The 19,935-nt window shown below is 38.6% G+C and overlaps 1 protein-coding gene across 10 annotated transcripts in view; it reads right to left on the minus strand.

The window, feature by feature from the left end:
• RBMS3 (RNA binding motif single stranded interacting protein 3) overlaps positions 1-9,730 on the minus strand; it is a 717,407-nt gene extending 707,677 nt beyond the window's left edge. For 7 of the 10 annotated variants that reach the window (XM_071212855.1, XM_071212858.1, XM_071212851.1 and 4 more), the window contains exon 1: positions 8,797-9,730. The gene's annotated coding sequence lies outside the window, so the exon portion shown is untranslated. The remainder of the gene's footprint in view (positions 1-8,796) is intronic. The other 3 variants (XM_071212856.1, XM_071212850.1, XM_071212852.1) reach the window with 1 other exon arrangement.
• Between the last annotated feature and the right edge of the window lie 10,205 nt (positions 9,731-19,935).

Consider the following 19,935-nt stretch of genomic DNA (forward strand, 5'->3'; position numbering starts at 1 on the left):
AAAATGTATCACCTCCAAACCCTAAGAAGAAAACTTCAAAGCCAAAATTAACAAGCATTTATTTGCCTACCTTTTAAACAAAATTTAAAACTACTTTGTTATTATTTTCCTTTGTCTTAAGATAATCTCTTTGAACCTCAAAAAGACTCGTAGGTTAGATTTTTTTTTCACTTTTCAGTAGTACCCACATATGCAGGCTGATGGTCCAGAATTCACAAGGCACCCATAAATTAAATGAATTTTCTTGCACTCAGAGTTACAGTGGCAAAATCATAAAAACCCATTCAATATTTTATTGCAAATATGCGTTTGGTGTGGGCTATGCATGCATTTTAATATGCTTTGGGTAATGTTGGAAGAGGCCTCCAAAAGTAAGGATGTTCGAAAATAGGGAGGTTTTAAAATGACCCTGTATTTTTCCCATTTTTAAAGGAAGTCACGATGCTGGAGAAAAGTTATTCCCTGTTTGTTGATCTGTTCCCTAGGGCTGTTTTCCTTCTCTTATCCCAGCTTATAAACAACGTTAATAGCAAACACCATGGTTAAAATGAAATCAAATTGTCCCATGGAGATGAACAATGAAGTTTAAAGGGGCTGATTAATATTTTGGAATAAGTTGAGAAATGAACACCAGCATATTTTTCTCTCCAGAACTTTCTGGAGAGATTGAAAATACAACAGTCTCATTTCTAAAGATGCTGTGTGACTTAGTGCATTCAGCAACAGACGAAGGGGCCAAGAACAGAAACCAAGCTTAATCCAGGAGATGCCACAGACCTCCAAGAGACTAGCACCAAGTCAAAGTAAAGAAATGTGTTTTTCTCATCTCCCGAGAAGGAATTAAACGTCATAGGTATGGCTTGTTCTTTCTGTATGGTATCCAGGAAAACAACCTCTGAAGTTTTAAATAAACGTGGAGATGAGATTGATTATCAGCAACGATAGCACCAGAATCATTCCAAGCATTATACACATTTCTCCAGCTACTTCATTTAGTCCCAACTATTTGGTAGTTGAAACATATATTCTCATGAATTCTAACTCACTTTAGTCATATCCAGGTGCCATGATTCAATTTAAGTGATTGATACATTTTTAAAAGATATAGCATAAGATTTTACAGACATTGATGATAGTGTCAAATATAACTCAAAGGCATAAGAAACGCTTTAAAGATATCCTTTACCCATTCCAGGAAGTCAGAGAGCTAGCATTCTGTTTTCTATTTTACTTTTCACTGAATCGCCATCAATCAGCACTATGACTAGATACAAAACAATCAGAAGATAGCAAAAATCCTCAATTAAATCTTATGCACAATCTATGTTCAGAATGAAAACTGTCAGCTAAAAATTGGATAACCAAAAGATATCATCTGTATCAAGCATATTAAGTGCATATTATGTGTCATCTATTCCAATTTTTTTAGCCCTACAGTACAATGATAGGAAGGCTAAATCTAAAACCTATTAAAAATCAGTCCTTCATGCAACTACTACCAATATAAGAGTTTTGTAAGATTTCTTTTTCTTCTATTATGCCTTACTTTTTCCCCCACAGAATAGGAAAGGATAGTATTAGGGTTACCTTGATTTTGTGCATGGCCAAATTTTTGTATTTGTTTATGATCCACAAAACAAAATTCTAGGCAATATCCTCAGAGTTCCAATTACTTTCATTAATTATATTTACAGAAGACTATTTGGGAAGCAAGAAAACTACCTAGCAAAAGAAGAAGGAGGAGGAAAAGAGGAGGGCAAGGAGGAGGAAGAGGAGGAGGAAGAGTTAAATTCCTTTTTTACATGTCCTGGAGAAGTTATTATATACTATAGTAACTGGGGTATTTATTTCCCATATTTTAAAGGTTACTCTTCAGAGATTTGCAGGTTTTGTGAACTCCAACATTAAACAGTATTTCACCTATCAATTCTTATTTCCGGATTGACACTTTTCTATACTTATTCATGAAGCAAAAGTGGTAAGTATCTTAAGGTGGCCAGCCTAGTTTCTTTCATTAGTTCCACTGGGTTAGCCAAACACATGTACAATCATTCAGCTCTGACACCACCTGTAGACAGGAAGTTAGATGAGGAAAAGTAAAACATCACACTGTCACTATGAAGTCTTTGGATAAGCTCTAATTGTACCTACTCAAAAGAGAAAACTTTAACCACCCGAGCCGAGAATGATAGTGATTAAGTGATGTTTGTCATTTTGTGCCACCTTTGGGAACTGCTCTCCACCCACTCTCAAGTGATGGATGCACTTCTAAGGGTGCACTGGATTTAGATGTGGCGAAGTATCAGACAGTGACATTTTTCAAATCACCAGAGTGAGCAAAGCAACATTTGATCTGCTCTATGGAAAGCATTGGGTAACCAAAGAGAAACTCATGAATGACCCAAAACTGAGGTCACTTCCCAGTACCACTAATATATCAAATTAGGCTCATCTATCACAAAGCTGCAATCACAAACGTTGAAGTAGGCAGGGCTCATAAGAGAGCCTGACCTAGAAACCAATGCATTGACACACAAATGAAAAAATCTCCCCCAAAGAAAAGCAGAATTCCATATCTCATCTTTTACTTTCCATACAATTGAAAATTCGATATTTTTAGAGGTTGATAGTCTGAGTTTTTCCGGATATCTGAACATGTCATATAGTTCCTGACCAATTAACCTAACTGAAGAAAAACAAAATTTTAAAACGTGAACAAATCCTTTGTCAATAACATGTTGAAAGAAAAATTAAAAGCAAAAACAAACAAAATCCAACTCACCTGTCCACCCATTCTTTTTTCCTTTTCAGAATTACTTTTTAGCATCCAAACTCCGAAATCTGAAAACCAGTAGCCAACTCTGTTGGCTTTTAAAAGGCCCTAAAAACAACCATTCGGCTTATAAATACTGTAGTTAAAGCATCCCATAGCAAACAGAAAGTTCTTCACTATAACATCCTGCTAAATGGAAGCAAAAGTTGCACCTCCTTGTGAAACTATTTAATTTTTAACCCTACCACCAAAAGATCAAAAATAATGCAAAGCTGAATTTCATGTTTTCAAATATTTAATAAAGGAGCACACTGCCGCCTATCTCTATCGCATACTTGCTGAGCCTTATTATCTACCACTCTTTCCTCTTAGGGATAAATGACAGGAAGGTTTTCTTATGGTACTTCCACAGATTAAAATAGCAGAAAACAGAGGAGAGAATCATTTATGATTTCAAAACAGAATTGAGAAAGGCACGCTTGCTTTTCGAAGCTGTGCTCCATAAGATTGGTTTGTGCTCGTTCCATTTGCAATGGCTTCAGACACATTCAATACCTCTGTGTTTTCTAATTAAATGACATTATACACTCCATATTTTTAAATGGTGCTATATAGCTGCTTCCATTTGCCGAAAGTATATTTTTAAGCACATCCAACTAGTTCAACATTTTTTCCCACCACTGCAAAAAATAGAAACACGTTTCCTTAACACACATATTACAACGCATGAATACATTTTTGCTCTCCCTTTAGCTCCATCTGCACTCTTGCTGTGCAACAGCTATAGCATAAAAACGTCTATTCTCACATGCTTTTGATATTACACTATTTAATCACACACAGCTGTGGCTTACGAGACTGTTACAAAACACAATTTTAATGTAGTACTCAAAGCCAATTTTGGATAAACATCAACCATTTACTCTGAATAAAAGTTCAACACGAAAAAAGGTTTCTTTTAAAGGAAAAGACTGGTTTTCTTTGAGTTTGGCATGGGCATAATTATGACTGTGTCCTCACTCTGCCAAAAGACTGATAATGTCAAAAAAGAATTGTAAAAATCCTATTAGTGCAAAAGTGAAACTCTCCAGAATCCTTGGAGCCAGAAAGACCTGGAATAAGCTTGCATCTTCCCTTCTCTTCTTTATGTCCCTTCCATCGAATTGCCACCCTCTCCCTACCCTCAAATAGATTTTTATTAATTCAGGAAAGTGAGTTTGAGTTACAATTATTTTTTTTTTCAAAATTGAGAGAGAATAAAAGGAAAATGCCTTAGAGAGATACTATTAAAAGAAATATACATGACATGTCCCTTCAGTTTGGAACCATTCTGGAGAAAGTCCATTTCTACTCCTTTTAAGTAGATACCATAGTTAGTGTCCATCACATTATAGGAAAGAGAACAGAGAATGCCTTGGAACTGGGTTTATTCCCGTTGATGATAAAGATTTGGATGAAGAAGGAAGGAAAGCAAATAAATAGGGAGGGTGGCCCCTTGTTCCTATTTTTCTCATATTTGAAACCAGTTAAAATTCTGTACATTCTAAAACGAGACAAACAAGATTTTTCATCGTTTCATGCTATCGTATTACCCCTGTGAAGCAAAGAAATATTTTGAGTTGTGCCCAAAAAGTCTATCACGGGAAGATTTTTAGAAAACCAGTGTTGTATGTTTTAGACTTTCAAAAGAAAACAGATCTTGGGAGTTTTCAAGGCTGTTTTAAAACAACTGGCAAAATACCAACTCTGGCTATCAATACAAAACTGAGTCAGGAAGTACGAAGGAAATTCTAAACTCATTCCCTCCCTCTACAAGATGTTATACATTTCATGTGTAAAAAGCATGGTAAGGGGTGGTTTGGGTTTGCCTTTGAAAGCTCTATACATTCACAACTTTAAAAATATCCTTGGCCACAAAAGATTCTCTCTCTCAACCTTACCTACTCCTCTCTTGTTGTGTTTTCAAGTGTTTGCTCTTCTATTGCCCTCTCAACTGGACTCCAACTAGACTTTTAGGGAGATGGGCAGCCATCCAGGCTACAGATGGTTGGAAATTCCGCCTGAGGTCAGTGTACAATTGATGAATTACTCCTTACACCTGACCCTTATTTTGCATCAGGCTCAGTACTCAATCTGACTGCCACCAGCCAGAGAAACACTGTCAGGGTCCCATCATCCAAAACCCTTTCTTCAAGACCTTCTGGGGAACCAGATGGCCATAGAAGGGCATGTAATAATCTGATGTAAGAGCAACGTGACTAGAAATCATGCCCTGGAATGGCAGAAACAGAGAAAACTGGTATGTGTGTGGAAAAGGAAGAAAGGACAAACTTGCTGTGTGCGGCTGGGCAAATTTCACAAGCTTTATAAAGATGAGTAAAGCTTTCCAAATATCGTAGATGAAAGGAATATCTATTTCTCAAGGGCAAAATAGCTCCTCAGTAGGCTGTGACCAGGTTTCACCGTTTTTAGCTTTGGTAGTTCAACTAATTTGTTTTGCAAAGAAAACTCCCCAAAGTTCCAGAAGTTCAGAATGAAATTTACCTTTGGTCTCATAACACAGTAGCAACAGGTTGTTTTGAATGGTTTGTAAAAAGATGCTTGAAAAAGGTAAGTTACAGCACAAAAAGCATTATGTATCTTATCACCAGGTCCAATTAACTATTTTCTTGACTCCCTCTCTCTAAAATTTGCTCCTCATACTGCAGGGCCTTCCAAACCGAAAGTTTTCTTTGCTAAAACTTTTTCTTTTTAAATCTAGTCATGTCTCTTATTTAAATATTTTGCCATGTCACTAAGATTTCTTCATTACTCCATAACCAAAAGCTATGTTCTCTTTTGAAGTAGTTTCTTTAGGTAGAAGAAAAAATGTAAGAAAGAAAGAAAAATGGCAACTTTTAAGATGTAAGATCTGGGAGAGTGAAAATGACCTAACAACATTGCTACAGAGGATAGTATCAAAGGAGCCACTAGGTTTTCCTCTTATTTAACTTATACATGATTATTTTCACTATTTTAAGCTTTTGGAAAGTTATTCAAAGGGAAAGAAACAAAATTTCTTATTTCTAATATGTTTAAGCAGCAATATTAAGAGATTGGCACTAGTGTAACAGAAAATGCCAGGAGAAAAGAAGGCAGGAAATTATCACAAGTTTCCCTAAAACTTTTAAAAAATCCCACTTTCATTTTGTTTTATATCAGAAAATAGCTGCTCTATCTTATGCTATGCAAATTTAAGTAAAAAGAGAGAATTCAACATTTTTGTATTTTCCAAAGGAAAATGTAAACATTTTCAGTTTTGTTAAATTCCATGCAGATTCCAAACCCTGCCCCCCTCCCCCAAAAAATTATGTGAGCAGACAGCTCTTGTGGATTGGGGGGAAATACGCCTGGGTTTTAGAGGACAATTTAAGATATGATATCCAGAGAATATGATTTTTAATTTCAATTATAGAATTTTATGTTTACCAACCATAAGAATTATTTTTATATCAGTATCATCTTAAATCTCTATGGTTTTAAAAGTGAATTTTAACTGCAAACCAAGGCTAAAAGAGCAGTGGATTTTATGAATTCCACCTGGTATACCAAATAAATATAAGCAACATGTACTTTCTTCAAAACTATCATAAGTTATATTTGAGATGTAAGGGCAGAAGGGACCAAAAGTAGCATTGAAATAACCTAGCTGTTTTCCTATTATGCTAGGGCATGCTAATATTTAATACATAGTTTTAGCCATGTCAGAACATCCACACATTTTAAAATACGATTGCATATTGACTCAACTTCTTTTTCTCTCTGTACCCAAGTTTCAAAACAGAGCACGTTTTCGAATCTTCAGCTTCCAACTATGTTATTAATATCTTTCATGTCAGAGCCACCATAACAATATTCCACTTTACCACACTATCGAAATTTTACAACATAGCAATCAATGCAAACTACCAGGATAGCCAAAGTAGCTGATTTTATATTCTCAACTACCTTGAGACCTGATTACTCAAATATCATCTTAGGACACTTAATGGATCTAACTTCTTTACAAATGTCCCAGAAGTTGATAGCTTTGGCTAGCTTCAAATTAACAAGCTCCAGATGCCCTTGTCCTTACAACACTAAGCTATATAAGATTCCAAAACAGATTTTAAAAAGCAAAACAAAACTCCCGCTGTATTTTTCTGTACATTTCTCTCTTTCCCCCTCAACACTTTCGCTCTTTCCCCCATAAAACACACACCTTCACTCCCTACACACACACCTACACTTTCCAACATTATAGCTCATCTAGCACCCGAGTCTTTAATATAATGTGCATGACATTCATTATTTCCTGTGAATAATTGGTGAAAAGAAATCTCAGGCAAAAAAAAAAAAGCACTTATTCCGTCCATTTTGAGCTAAAGTTTCTTTTCTGAGTATACTCTCTAGCAGGAAAAAAAAAATGGACCAAAAAGAACATGATTTTTTTAAACATTTGGAAAAATTTACCCAAATGAGTAAAAGGGATGGAATGTCTGATATTTTCATCCAACCCTTGAGGTTATTGTTTTCATTTCTTTTGGGGGATGAGAAATGACTATAAATTTCCCCTTTTTAACTTGTCCTTGCTTTGCCATTTCCTTGAGGACTGGAAGGCAGCAGTTTCTACCCAATCCCCCAAAGAGTTAAACTCAAGGCACCGGAGCAAGAGGGCTGTCTATTTAAGCAGTGGCAGCACAAACTAAATGCTCACAAAGGCAAAAAGCAATGTGAGTCGACCTTGGAGGGCAGGGCGGACCAGAGAGGAACTGAAAAAACAAAACAATCCTTAATATAATCCTGGAAGTCTGCTGCCTGGTCTGGTTTACAAATAGGCATTGTTTGATGAGACAGAATAAATGAGAGGTAACTACGGCATGAATTACCAAACCCTAATCACATCCACGAGCCCTGGTGACAGCACAGATCACTCAGGCATGCCTGGTTCACCCTTGGCAGATCTATTTATGACGGTGGAGTCTGGCAAAGGCAACACAAAATAATACCCTCTGTAAGGAAATATAATCCATGCAATCGAGGTGGTAACTCTACCAACCTTTTCCCCCCAATGAAGTCCAATTTAATTGACAAATTAGAACCGTGATTTCACACCTGAGAGTCTTTCATGCCTTAACTGCAGGATAAAGTTCAGGATTGGCACTGCCCACTGTTTAGTTATTTGGGCTTGCCCCTCGGCTCCTAAGGATCCTTTGAGCCCAGACACATAGAGCCTAAGGTAATTTAACCAATTCAAGTCCAATTATCATCAGTTACGTTCCATCCCTTTTCAAGACTCAGGCCTCCTGATGGCAGCCACACTAGAAACATAGAACTTCTAAAAGAACATCTACTATTCAGCCCCGAAATTCAATCTCCACCACGCCAGTCACCCTCGAGATAAAATAAAATAGGTGCGGCAAATCGAAAATCCAAATACCCCCAAACAAACTCTTGGAGACTTCGGTTAGCTGCCTGAAACTTTCCACACCCTTCTCAGAGCGTTCCCTCCACCGTGATTAAAAGTTGGAGGGGCCCCCCACCCTGCCATGTCCTACCAAGTAGGAAAAACCCTTGGCGAGCCACAAACAAAGAACGGCTCCCCGGACCAGCCCCTGGAATTGTATCATCGTGCCAGATAATCCCTGTTGTGTTCCTCTCTCTAACATCCCTTGGCTATCTGCAAAGGGACTCCACAGAGACCGGGGCACACGGATGCTGCCAAATAACAACAAAGGAACTCCAGTGGAAACTATTATCTCCCCTTAAAGAGAAAGCCACAGTTCTGTCCGGGCAGGGTCTGCTGCTTTCTTCCTCCAGCCTCTCTGCCTCATTAACTCCACTGTTGTGTTTCTAATCTCTGCGAAGCGAGGAGAGAGGATCGGGGTGGGGTGGGGGCAGGTTGAGGGGTGGGGGGGAGATGGTGAAATCAGAATTCACAGGACTGTTTCCCATCCAAGTGCAGAACCAGACCGAACGCTTGCCAGCCTGTGGTCGAGCCATACCTTGGTTTGGAGATAATGAGGATAGTAGTAAGTGTACTGGGGGGTACATTTGTGGTTGATCCAAGCGTTTGCCCATGTAGCTGGAATCTTTATCTCCGAGGCAGGGAACTGGATGACAGGGTATAGTGCCCCGGGCCGAGCTTCCTCTTATACCACTATTCCTGACAGTCCCGATGACGGATGAGGCTTCGGAGACTCCTCGGCTTCCACCACTCGCTAGTTCCAACACAGCAAGAATTTTAAAAAGAAACACTCACCAAAAAAAAAAAAAGGGGGGGGGGGGGTGAGGATGGGATAAGAGAGAAAAAAAAAACACCCCCAAACCCAGACACAGACTCCCCAAATCTTGCCCTGGCTTCCCCGGCTGCCAGGGTCCACTTGGAAGGAGGCAGTTTGTTCTCTAACCGGGCTGGCTGTGGTGATGTCAATTGCCAGCGTTTGTAAAGCGGTGGGGGGGGGAGAAAAATCAAAGTCCTTTTAGCACAACTCGGAATCTTTGCAGATCAGCTTCCTGGCTCCTGTTCCTCTCTTTTCCCACCTTAAAGAAAAAAAAAGGAAAGGAAAAAAAAAAGAAAAAGAAAAAAAAGAAAAAAGAAAAAAAAAAAAGAAAGAAAAAGAAAGGGGAAAAAGGGGAAAAAAAAAAACCTCGCACAGCTTAGTTGCTGCTGTCTCCCTCCAGAGTGACATGGTGTTCGGGGCTTGTCCTGTCGCTTCATTCACTTCCCCTCCTTCCAGCGGGTGGGTGGAACCGAGAGAGCCTCTCCAGGGAGCGGCTTACGCAGCCCAGAAGGCTGCAGTATTTCCTCCAAGAGAAAAAAAAAAAAAAGAAGCCTGCTCCAACCCTTGCTGCAAGCAAAGTTCCAATCCCTCTGCTGGTTATCTCGAATACCAAAGCGATTTTTGCAGCAACGCCGCTGACACCGGGACTGAACCTGGTTACTCAAATGGCGCCACTTGCCTTCTGTCTTATCCCCTCCCTCTCTACACCCTGCACTAGATCTGCCTCCTTTTCTTTTCTTGCCAAGTGCCAAGGTAAGCCACCCGGCTAAACAACACACAGAAATACCAGAGGAGGGAGGAGAGAAAAAGAAAGGAAGGAGAAGAGAGAGAGTGAAAAAAAAAAAAACAGGCAGAGGGGATTAACCTTTCTTTTTAAAGTGGAAAAAGAGTGTCCTCGATGCTTTCAAAACCTGGTAATATGAATCCCGATAAATCTGGTTTAGAAACTAACCTTCTACTTTTTAGAGGACGTGGAGGATGCTAGTTACTGAAGAAATGTGAGAGTCCAATCTACTATTAGCAAGTGCAGTATCGGCTTCCAATGATCACCTGAACATATTTTTATCATTTTTATCATTATATCCATTTTATAATAAATCAAAGGAGGGGGTCCCTTAGTTTTATCAGCTGCTTTCATAAATGAAATCACTAAGTTTCTTCCATTGTAAAAAATCTTTTTGGATTTTTTAAAAAATCCTTGGCTACTTTCATTGCTTTATGGATATCATCTCGAAAAATTAGATAATGACTTGGCAGAGATTTTGCCCTACCAATAAAAGGGACTATATTTCCACATGTCGATCAGCTGCAGCATTATAATACCAATTGTTTTCAGAGAAAATATATTTCCTTAAAGGGTCTCTTTTCAAGGCGGGCAAAGCTAAAATTAGATGTGCCAGCTGTGTTTTGCTGTGAGGGCTCACGCATGCCCAAAGCGTGGGCAAGCCAATATTGAGCTCCTCTCTATTTTGTCAAGCCTGCTCTGTTCTCCCGGGCGCCAAGGCATCTTTTCGGATAAAAGGTTCCTGGTAGGAGTGCAGCGTCCTCGTCAACAAAAGCCAATCCATGTCCAGTGCACACGTGGTGGCCATCCAAGCACATTCCCCTCCCACCCCTGGGGCAGTCGGTGTCCACACAGCGGAACTGGTTTCTGGAAGCTCTGTGAGTGCACATGTTCCTCGCAGAAAGGTAAGGAAGGTGAGTAAATAGTTTTACTCTTTTTACTTCTGACAAGAATACCAATCAGAATGAAGGAGGAAGGGAGGGTGGGAGGCCAAGGGTTAGGAGCCCTGACAATCCTGCAATAGGGAAAATCAAATCAAGTCCACTGATGCTTCAGCGGTGTTTCCGTATTCTGTGCCTTAGTCGCCCCAATCTATAAAATGGAACTAGGGCCAGCTTACCTGGTTAAACTTAATCAATTACTAAAACTCATTGATTTTTAATCCGTCCCGGGCATTACATTACTCAGACCGTGAAGTTCTGACTCCTTGGAATCATTTTCCAGCTGCTCCTTTCTTCTTCAGCTTCACGCTTGTCCCTGCAGGACCTAGAATGGCTCTCCTGGGGCATTCTGTCATTCTTCCTGGTGGAGTGTTATCCCAAGTCTCCTCCACCTCTGGTGCCTCAGTCCATCTTCAGGTCACAGTTTGGATATCTCCTCCGAGCAGCTCTCCCAGAACCCTCGGTCCCCACAGCATTCTATATGGGCCTTTAACAAAATGCTTAGCATTCCGCATCTTCCTGGGTTTTTTTTGCTTGTTTCCTCATGATGTTCTAGAGCGAGAGGCCACATCACTCTCACTGATCTTCATATTTCCAAAAAACCAGCGTGTAATCTGGTGGAAAACGGTGCTCAGTAAATGTTTGCACAATGCAATATTTTAAGCAATAGTTCTAGCCCCACTCAAATCCTTCCAATAGCATATTGCAATGCCTGTCACAGATCCAGTTCTGCTGTGGGTGCAGGAATACACTGATACACAGAAGAGGACCAGAATGCTCCTTCATGGAGTGGCTATCCTACCAGAGGAGATATCAAAAGAAATAAACAAGTAAATATACAATATAATGGTAGGTGATATTTAGTGTTATAAGGAAATATAAAGCAGACTAATGAGAAACACAGTCACAGGGACTCTACGTACAACAGGATAGTCAGGAAATGCACCCCAAGGAGGCACTCTAGATGTAAAGGTCCTGGGAAAGAAGTCAGCCTTCAGAGACCAGCTAGGTGCAGTTCTGCTCCATCTCTCTGCCTCGATTTCCAACTCCATCAAACATCACTACCCACATCATACAGTTTTTAATTTCTTTTACAAGGAGGATTCACCCGGAAAAAGCATGTGAAGCATTAGAATTCCATGTATCATGTTGGATTCTACTCAAATAAATATCAGGCTTCACCTGAGGGAAGAGCATCCCAGGCAGAGAAAATAGCAAGAGCCAAATGTCCTATACTGGCAATGGGTGTTTGGAATGGGCAAGAAATGGCAGTGAAGCAGGAATGGCATGAGTGAGGGGTAAAAACTCTACAATGAGGCTGGAAAGGGGTCCAGGGGCCAGATCATCTTAGCCTCAGGGAGGACTAGCTATAGAAACTTAAATTGGTGATAGTGAGGACTCTATCCAAATATTTTGACTCTAGTCATCTTCAACTGTAGAATGCAATCATCCTAAAGGATCTATTGAGGTTCCTCCAAATTCTAAGACATATAACATTAGAATCCTAGATTGTTTCTGCCAATTCTGCTACTAGGGACAAAGGATGTCCATATTCTTGCTCTTATTAATTGGACTGTTTCTTCCTTGAGGGAATAGAAATACTGTCTTATTAACAAATGCAAGCACAAATAAATAACCCACCAGCTCAAACTCTAGCCCACTTTTACATAAAGTTCCTAGCATATGTTGATGCCGTCAATAATTTCTACACAACTTGCCACTTTCCAAAATGCTATTCTATTTCATTCCTTATTGTTATAGTCTAGGTGACAATTTTCATTAGCCTGTGAACTCTCATTGCACATCTAAGCTTTCCTTAAGAGGGCTTTCTTTCAAAGAGGTTTTACCACTGGGGATAATCGTAAAATCTGTGTTTTTATTTAATTTTTTTATTTGCTTCCCTCAGAGAATCTAGTATTCATGGCAATTCAGGAGGCAAGACACTCATGTCAGAAATAGTTTTTGTATCATTTCTGCTCTGTTGGAGTCATAGCACTTTCCATTTAAATGATCAAGTTAAGGTAGGAGGTAACTGGTTTAAGGCACTTTCTAAATCAGAAGCCAGATGTGTCCTATTTGCCAACTAACCAACATATTTTTTACAAATCCAAGAGAAGCAAGCTGCACCAAAGGGCATGAGCTCTTACACATTTGCCTAATTTCTAGCTCAGGCTGGAGAAACCATCATCTGTGATACGTTCTGGGCTTATAGCACTAACTTGATGCCACAGTTGCACCGTTCAGAGGTGGCGAGGCAAAAGAACTGAAGTGAGGATTCAATTGGATAGAGACTCTCTTTTTGTTCGCCCTTTACCCATCCACTCAAAGAAAAGCTGGGCCCTCTCTTTAGGTAATTCACTTTTTAAATTACAAAGATTTGGTCAAATCCCACCTCCCTCCCCCAACAGAACCCCCAAACAGTAGAAATATAAAGTAAAAACATAATTCTACTACCTTTGAGAGCAAGTATACTATTCTTTCCTCAAGAAGGACATTCACGACCTGGAATAAAACTCAAAAACAAACACACAAACAAAAAAACCAACCTATTTGGTATTCTCTACCCTCTTAATTAAAATCTGTGTAGACCCTTTCCAACAGGGAAGTTTGTCAAAGGGTAATTAAACATAACAATTCTTTGAAAAAAAACTGACAAGATGGTAGATGGCAAATTTCAGTAGTGTCACAACTTTCTTTTCTCCTTACTGAATGCTTATCAAAGTTTTAGGAAAACACCTGAGACAAACTAAGAGAAAGAGACATCTATTGATTCAAATATGTATGGTCCAAGTTTAAATTATAATTGAATATAAAGAATTTAATGTAGATAAAGACAATAAAAATTTAATGTCAATAAAGACAATAAAAATTTCAAGCCTCAGGACAAATTTATAATAGAAGAATATCATCCCAGACAGTTCATTAAGTAGAAAAGCAAAAATAAATTTAAAAACCGTCAACACTACCAACATCAACAAAACTTTATTGGGCACTTACTTTGTGCTGAGATAATTGAAGATACCAATATAAGTATCATTCCTCCTGTCTCAAATAGACTTAAATACTCCATATTTACCAAGCTTTACCCACCCATGAGTGACCATCATGTTTTTTTCCATATCTGAGTACCAACTCTAACAATAGTTCTTACATAGTTTTCTTTCACTTGACTTATTACTTTTTCCTGAAAAACATTCTAGCATAATTCTAGGCAATAATAATATTTATGAAATCTTGTGTTTATTTTGCCTCCATTATCTTTGTTAAAAAACCACACATTCTCTATTCTCTCCCTCTTTCTATACATTTTTCATAGCACTTAATACTGAGAGAATCATAACCTGTTCTCTTCTACCCACTAGATTTACCAAAACTCACACTTCCCCACTCTTTTGAAAGAAGATGTGGCCATATGACTTGCTGTGGCCAATAAAATAAGGAGAAATGGCATGGAAAAGATTTTAATTGCCGATGTTTGATTCTCCAGCCCAGTCTTCTCTGATGGAAGGATGTGTTGATATGGAAGAGTCCATGAGATGGAAGCATCTTAGAGGTGAAGGAAACTGCCTTGGGCAGTCACCTGGATCTGCCATTGACGTTCCATGAATGAGAAATAAACTTTTTTTATAGCTAGCTATTGAGATTTGGTACTTGCTACCACAGCATAACCTAGCTTATCCTGACTAAAGCAACACTACTTGTAGTTTGATCATCTATCTGTTTATGGTCTTCTCGTTTGTTTGTTTGTTTGTTTTTATCTCTCCCACTAATATCTGAGCTTCTCAAGGGTAGAGAATTTATCTATCATGATCATGGCTATATCCCCAGCACCTAGAAGAGCCCTTGGGATTTGATATACACTAAATAACTGTTTATTAAATGAGTGAAATAATATCCTCTCTTTTATCTACTGGTGGTTAATGTAGCATGCTTTGTGAAATAATAGAAGGGAAAAAGAGATGTAACCAAAAGGTTCAATATGTTAAGTTTTCTGAGAGGGGAACAGCTGAAGTACTGAACAGTCAAAGGAGGGAAAGTTTTCTGTGCTGTCTACTGGCTAGGCACTGGGGTATGGTGTTGACCAATGAAGAAAAAAAAGAAGATGAAGGAGGAAATGAACTGAAATATAGATGGCCTACTACATACAATGCATTCTATAAAGGCTTACTAATGTTTTCTCAGTTGTAAAGCAAAAGTACGTGGGAAATAAGTATGATTTTTCACGTTGCGCTTGAGAAAACTGAGATGGAAAGGATTTAAGTACCGTATCCAAGTTCTCCCAGTTACAACATGGTAGGAATATTCCTGACTCAGATCTGTATAAGACGCAAACCCAGGCTTCTTCCTCAGCATCGATTGTTTGATAGAGGTTGTTATATGCTTTATTCAAAAATTGGATGAGGCAATCTGTTGTGTTTAAAATGGAAAAACCACAGTAGATATAAAAGTCCTAAAAAGTCAGTTGTGTCTTCATAAAGACAGATGGTGTTGAACAGAGGGAAAACTAGAAAGCAGCAGCATGGCTTTCTATCATATAGCATAAACTCTATTTGGATGACAGCTTAATGAAACGAAAGGAAATATGGCAACTATGAGGTCCCATGAGACTAGCATTTTTATACATTCCTAATGAATGTCTATATTTTTTAATACAGCTTAACAAAATATATAGGATGAAAGACTTCATCCTTTTCACCCAGTAATTTCATTTCCAGGAATCTACCTTAAGCAGATAATCTGTTTATCATTTTAAGCGTAAGTAATTGGAGAAACCTAACTGCCCAATTACAGCAAGCTGATTAAATAAATCACAGTATGGAAAATTATTCAACCATTAAAATAATGCTTAGAAAACATTTTAACAATATGAGACATGTTTAAGTTGAACAGCTCATGGAAAAAAAAAGAATACAACGTTATATATGCAATAGGTTTCCAACTATGATATATAAATGCATAGACAGGAGAGTAGAAGAAATATAGCAAAATATCAACAGTGATATTTTTTCCTCTGCGATGGGGTAATTGATGATTTTGTTTTTATTTTTGATAATTTCAGCATTTTCCAATTTGTCTTAAAATGAATATGCATTGTATTATTTAAAATAAACACTTAAAAAGATTTTTAAAACAAATGAAAAACTTAGAAAAGCAATTAAAATATGCATTTTAAAAGAAATTTTTAGATAAATATAGTCCTAAGTATACATTTATTATTAGCTTGGGAGGAAATTTTTAAAAGCCCAGAGATGACAATATCAAAATAAATTATATGTACTTTAAGTAGCCATTTTCTCCCTACCTGAATCAAGCATTAATTTAAGAAAATTCTGCCTTTCTTTAAAGTTGGGAAACATGAATTCTTCCTCAAAATAATTTCAAAACTCTCATTTATGTCCTAAAGACAAATATTCTCATTTAATGAAATAATGACTACCAATGGCAAAGGACATGCCTTTAAAAGGATTAAAATAAAACTGCATAATTATCCAAGACTTTTTTTTTACATCAACTACTTCTGCCTTCATGCTTTTAAACTTCTTGCTAAATTTGTTTTTAAAAATATTGATGTATCACTGACATCTTATTGATAAGGTTTTGTAGGATAAGGGATTTTTTTTCAGACCATCACTGTGCCTCCCTGTTATTATACTTCCATACCAAGACTTCCACTTTTGGGCAGCCCATTGAGCCATTTCATTCCCCACGCAGCTATCAGATCTCAGCAGCCCTTCCCCCAGGCAAATCTTCTGATATGACTTGTGCCATCAAAGGACCAGTGGGTTGGAAAACACCAAACTGGAAGTCTCAAAGTGGGGAGAAACTGGTAGCAGTTTGGTCACATAGAAAAGGAGGCACTGTGTTAATAATGATAATAATAGGGAAAAACATACCAAATATACACATAGATCATAGCTGGTGGTTATAGTCTGATATTTTTCTCATAATCTGTAGCAAGTCTTCCACAGCAATATAAGCTGTTGGTGCAGGGTGTTGCATGGAAATTCTATACATGATGCATGATTGTTTTATAAGGTCACAACTTCTCTAATAAAAAATTTTTTTTTAGCAATAATCAAGGGCAGTACTATCCAAGGTGCCATGACCAATGAGTATAGGGACTGAGAATAAATGTCTAGCAACTTTAGAGTAATTTGTCCTAAGAACTATGTGTACCTTGTCTCTAAGTAATTAAAGTCCAGACTTGAATTTTGAAAGTCTGCCAGTAACTTTGCTAGCCATTTTACTAGTAGTTTTTATTGTATTTTACTAAAATATCAGTTGAGATCAATCCGGTAAAAGGAAGGTTGTTTCCTTGCTTGTTTGTCTCATTTATCACAGGCAAATTTAAAAGTGCTGATCTAGAAAATTTTCTTATTCTCCTTCATGTCCATTTGCACCCTTCTAGGGTGTAAAATTTTTATTGATTTGTTTTCTGATTGTAAAACAAAGAGTAATTAAGCCTATACAAACTACAAAGGAACAATTTAATTCCTTCAAATTTGCTTTTCTTGTTTTCCTATCGCACTCTCTTTTCTTCATCTATTCCTTACCCTCTAACCCATGGCATTTTCCAGAACCCAAAGAAGATTATGGACACAGAACCCAAAGTAAGAAGATGAGAGAGTCTGACCCTGAGCAGCTAAGAGTTCCCACTTGAGCCTCAGTTACTCGCATGTAAATTACAGGTTTTAATTAGGACACTTAAGGTCCCTTTCCAACGCCGACATCCCATGATGCTAGGATGCACTTGTTGTTGAACTGAGATCAGACTGGCCTCTTTTTGGCTCGAGGACATTGACAGCAACCAGAGAGTGGTCTGTGAGGCTCATCCAACACAAAAGCGGTTCACACAGTTGAACCAGGGCTCTGCGTGACGCCCAGCCCTTCTCAGCAGCTGCGTACTGGGAAACCCTGACTCCAAAAATAGCCCCACAAATTATGATTTGCCTTCTAGGGATGACATCTCTGCGAACAGCAGTAAATCAGGACCACATGGACAGCTTGACACTTCTTTCACCTGTGCCTCGAAAACGGTTCAGTCCCCGCCAGTCTGGACGTACCACCCGGTGTTTCAGTTTTCTGATTGTTTATGCTCATTATTCTGTCAGGAAACATAACTATTCATTTTTCTGTAAGGAAGTTTATGACCGAGGGTAATGGGGAGAACATAAAGGTACCGACTGTTTACTGAGACTCGTAAATGCTAAGAACACAGACAAATAATTGTCACTTGGAGATTTGTTCTCGTAATGTGGAATCCTCATTCTTAGCAGTTTAACAACTAAAAGTTTACCCACCTTGAGGAGAATTATTTAACAGGAAATAAAACATAACACCTATTTCATTCCCTGCTCCTACATCTCCTACCCTTTCAGAATGCCAGCATTCACGTAAAATGTGCAGAAGGTAGCTTGCTACATAGAGCTAATAAAACGAAGAGGTAATTAGCACAAGCTAAAACTCTAAATAATAATGCCAAGTTGTTGACATTTGCAGCACTCTGGATGGACATTAACTAATATGTTCTCTGCATTTCTTTGTGAGAGAAAAACTTCGTTACTTACAAATTCTCAAGAGAGAAACAAAAACAGAGGTTAAGAAATCTGTCCAACCAAATTAGAAAGATAGTAATAAAGCTCAGGTTAGAATTCAGCAAGTGAGATCAGATGTGTGCCCCTCTTAAGACATAAAGGCAGGGGGACATTGGACTGAGCTCACCTTAGGAGCTTTTTCTGGGAGGGTTTGGCATTCTGGGGTGGAGAAATCAACGTGAAGCTCCCCGACTCCCACCTGGGACACTGTGATCACCAGTTTCTCTTCTTAAACTGCCACAGTGACAGGTAAATGGTGACTAAAAATATTATGTGTGTGTTGGGGGTGAGCGATTAGAAATAGGGCAAAGTAACCCAACGTGAAGGTGGCCTGCCTGTGGCTTCTTCCCTCCCAAGGTAGGTGGCAGCATTAAATATGATTGTTCTCCTTGTTTCACCCCTCCAGATGGTGGCCATACCGTGAGATAGACCAACATGCTTTGCAAACAAGGAGAGTTAAAAGTGAACCACCCCAACGAAGGATTTTCTTTAAATGCCAAATAAGACCCCACACACGCTTATCTCTTCCTTCCTCTCTACGTTCCAGTGGGAAAGAGAAGTGAGAGCTTTTCAGGATTTCTTATGTGGCAGCAAACATCCCCATGCCGGCACATAACTGAGAAGACACACTGGGGAGTGGCTCACGGGAGCCCTAGGGAGAACATAGCTCCAAAAAGCAGCTGCTGGAAAAGAAGACATCTGTCCCAGAGATGCCTCTCCATTCCTCCTTTGTTAGGCTAGAAAAGCTGAGTTCTCAGTTCATAAAACAGGTAATTATTAAGAGGCACATATGGAAGTCATGTATTTGCTGACTGGGAGGGCAACCCCAAATCATGATCCGGTGTGAGATGAATTATTCTTCATCTCTCTTTCTCTGACCAAGGGTACAGGACTTATGTGCCAAAGCTCAGGTTTATATTGGTGAGGGAAACGAAGGCAGATTCTTCTATTTTCTCACCAATAGTCACCTTCCCAGGAGAAAGCTTCACATGTCACCCAGGGACAGGGGGAATTGGGGAGGGGATTCCTGGTGCTAAAATTGACCCACAGATTCTAGGGCTCTGCTGTGCAATTACTTTCTGACAGTAGCTATAAAAGCCTGGTGTACAGCCCACCTGTTTTTTCCTGCAAACTCTAAAAACTGGTTTATTTTTTTGGTAAAGAAATAATGATTGCGCCAAGGCCCTTAAAAAAAATCACATGGCATCTTTCCATAAGTTTGTAATGGAAGGCTATATCCATTATGACAAGGGATAAATGTATTGAATTCAATATGTTTGGTTTGGGAAATCTCTCTCTGTCAGTTCCAGTATAACCAAATGTCTATTATACCCATGCCCTGGCTAAAAGGAGCTAATGTAGAAATATTTAAGCTCCCTATCCATAAACATTTCTTTCCTCCCAGAGCAGGGAAAGGCTAAGCTTCTCAAGGCCTTAATGTTATTTATTTTCCAGTGAAGGGATATGAATTTTACACCAGGTATGATTTTTCTTTAGTATGTTTTTCATCTTTTTTTTTTTTGCTCCTAGAGCTAAGAAC

Source organism: Dasypus novemcinctus, chromosome 31 (assembly GCF_030445035.2).
Source record: "Dasypus novemcinctus isolate mDasNov1 chromosome 31, mDasNov1.1.hap2, whole genome shotgun sequence".
NCBI lineage: Eukaryota > Metazoa > Chordata > Mammalia > Cingulata > Dasypodidae > Dasypus > Dasypus novemcinctus.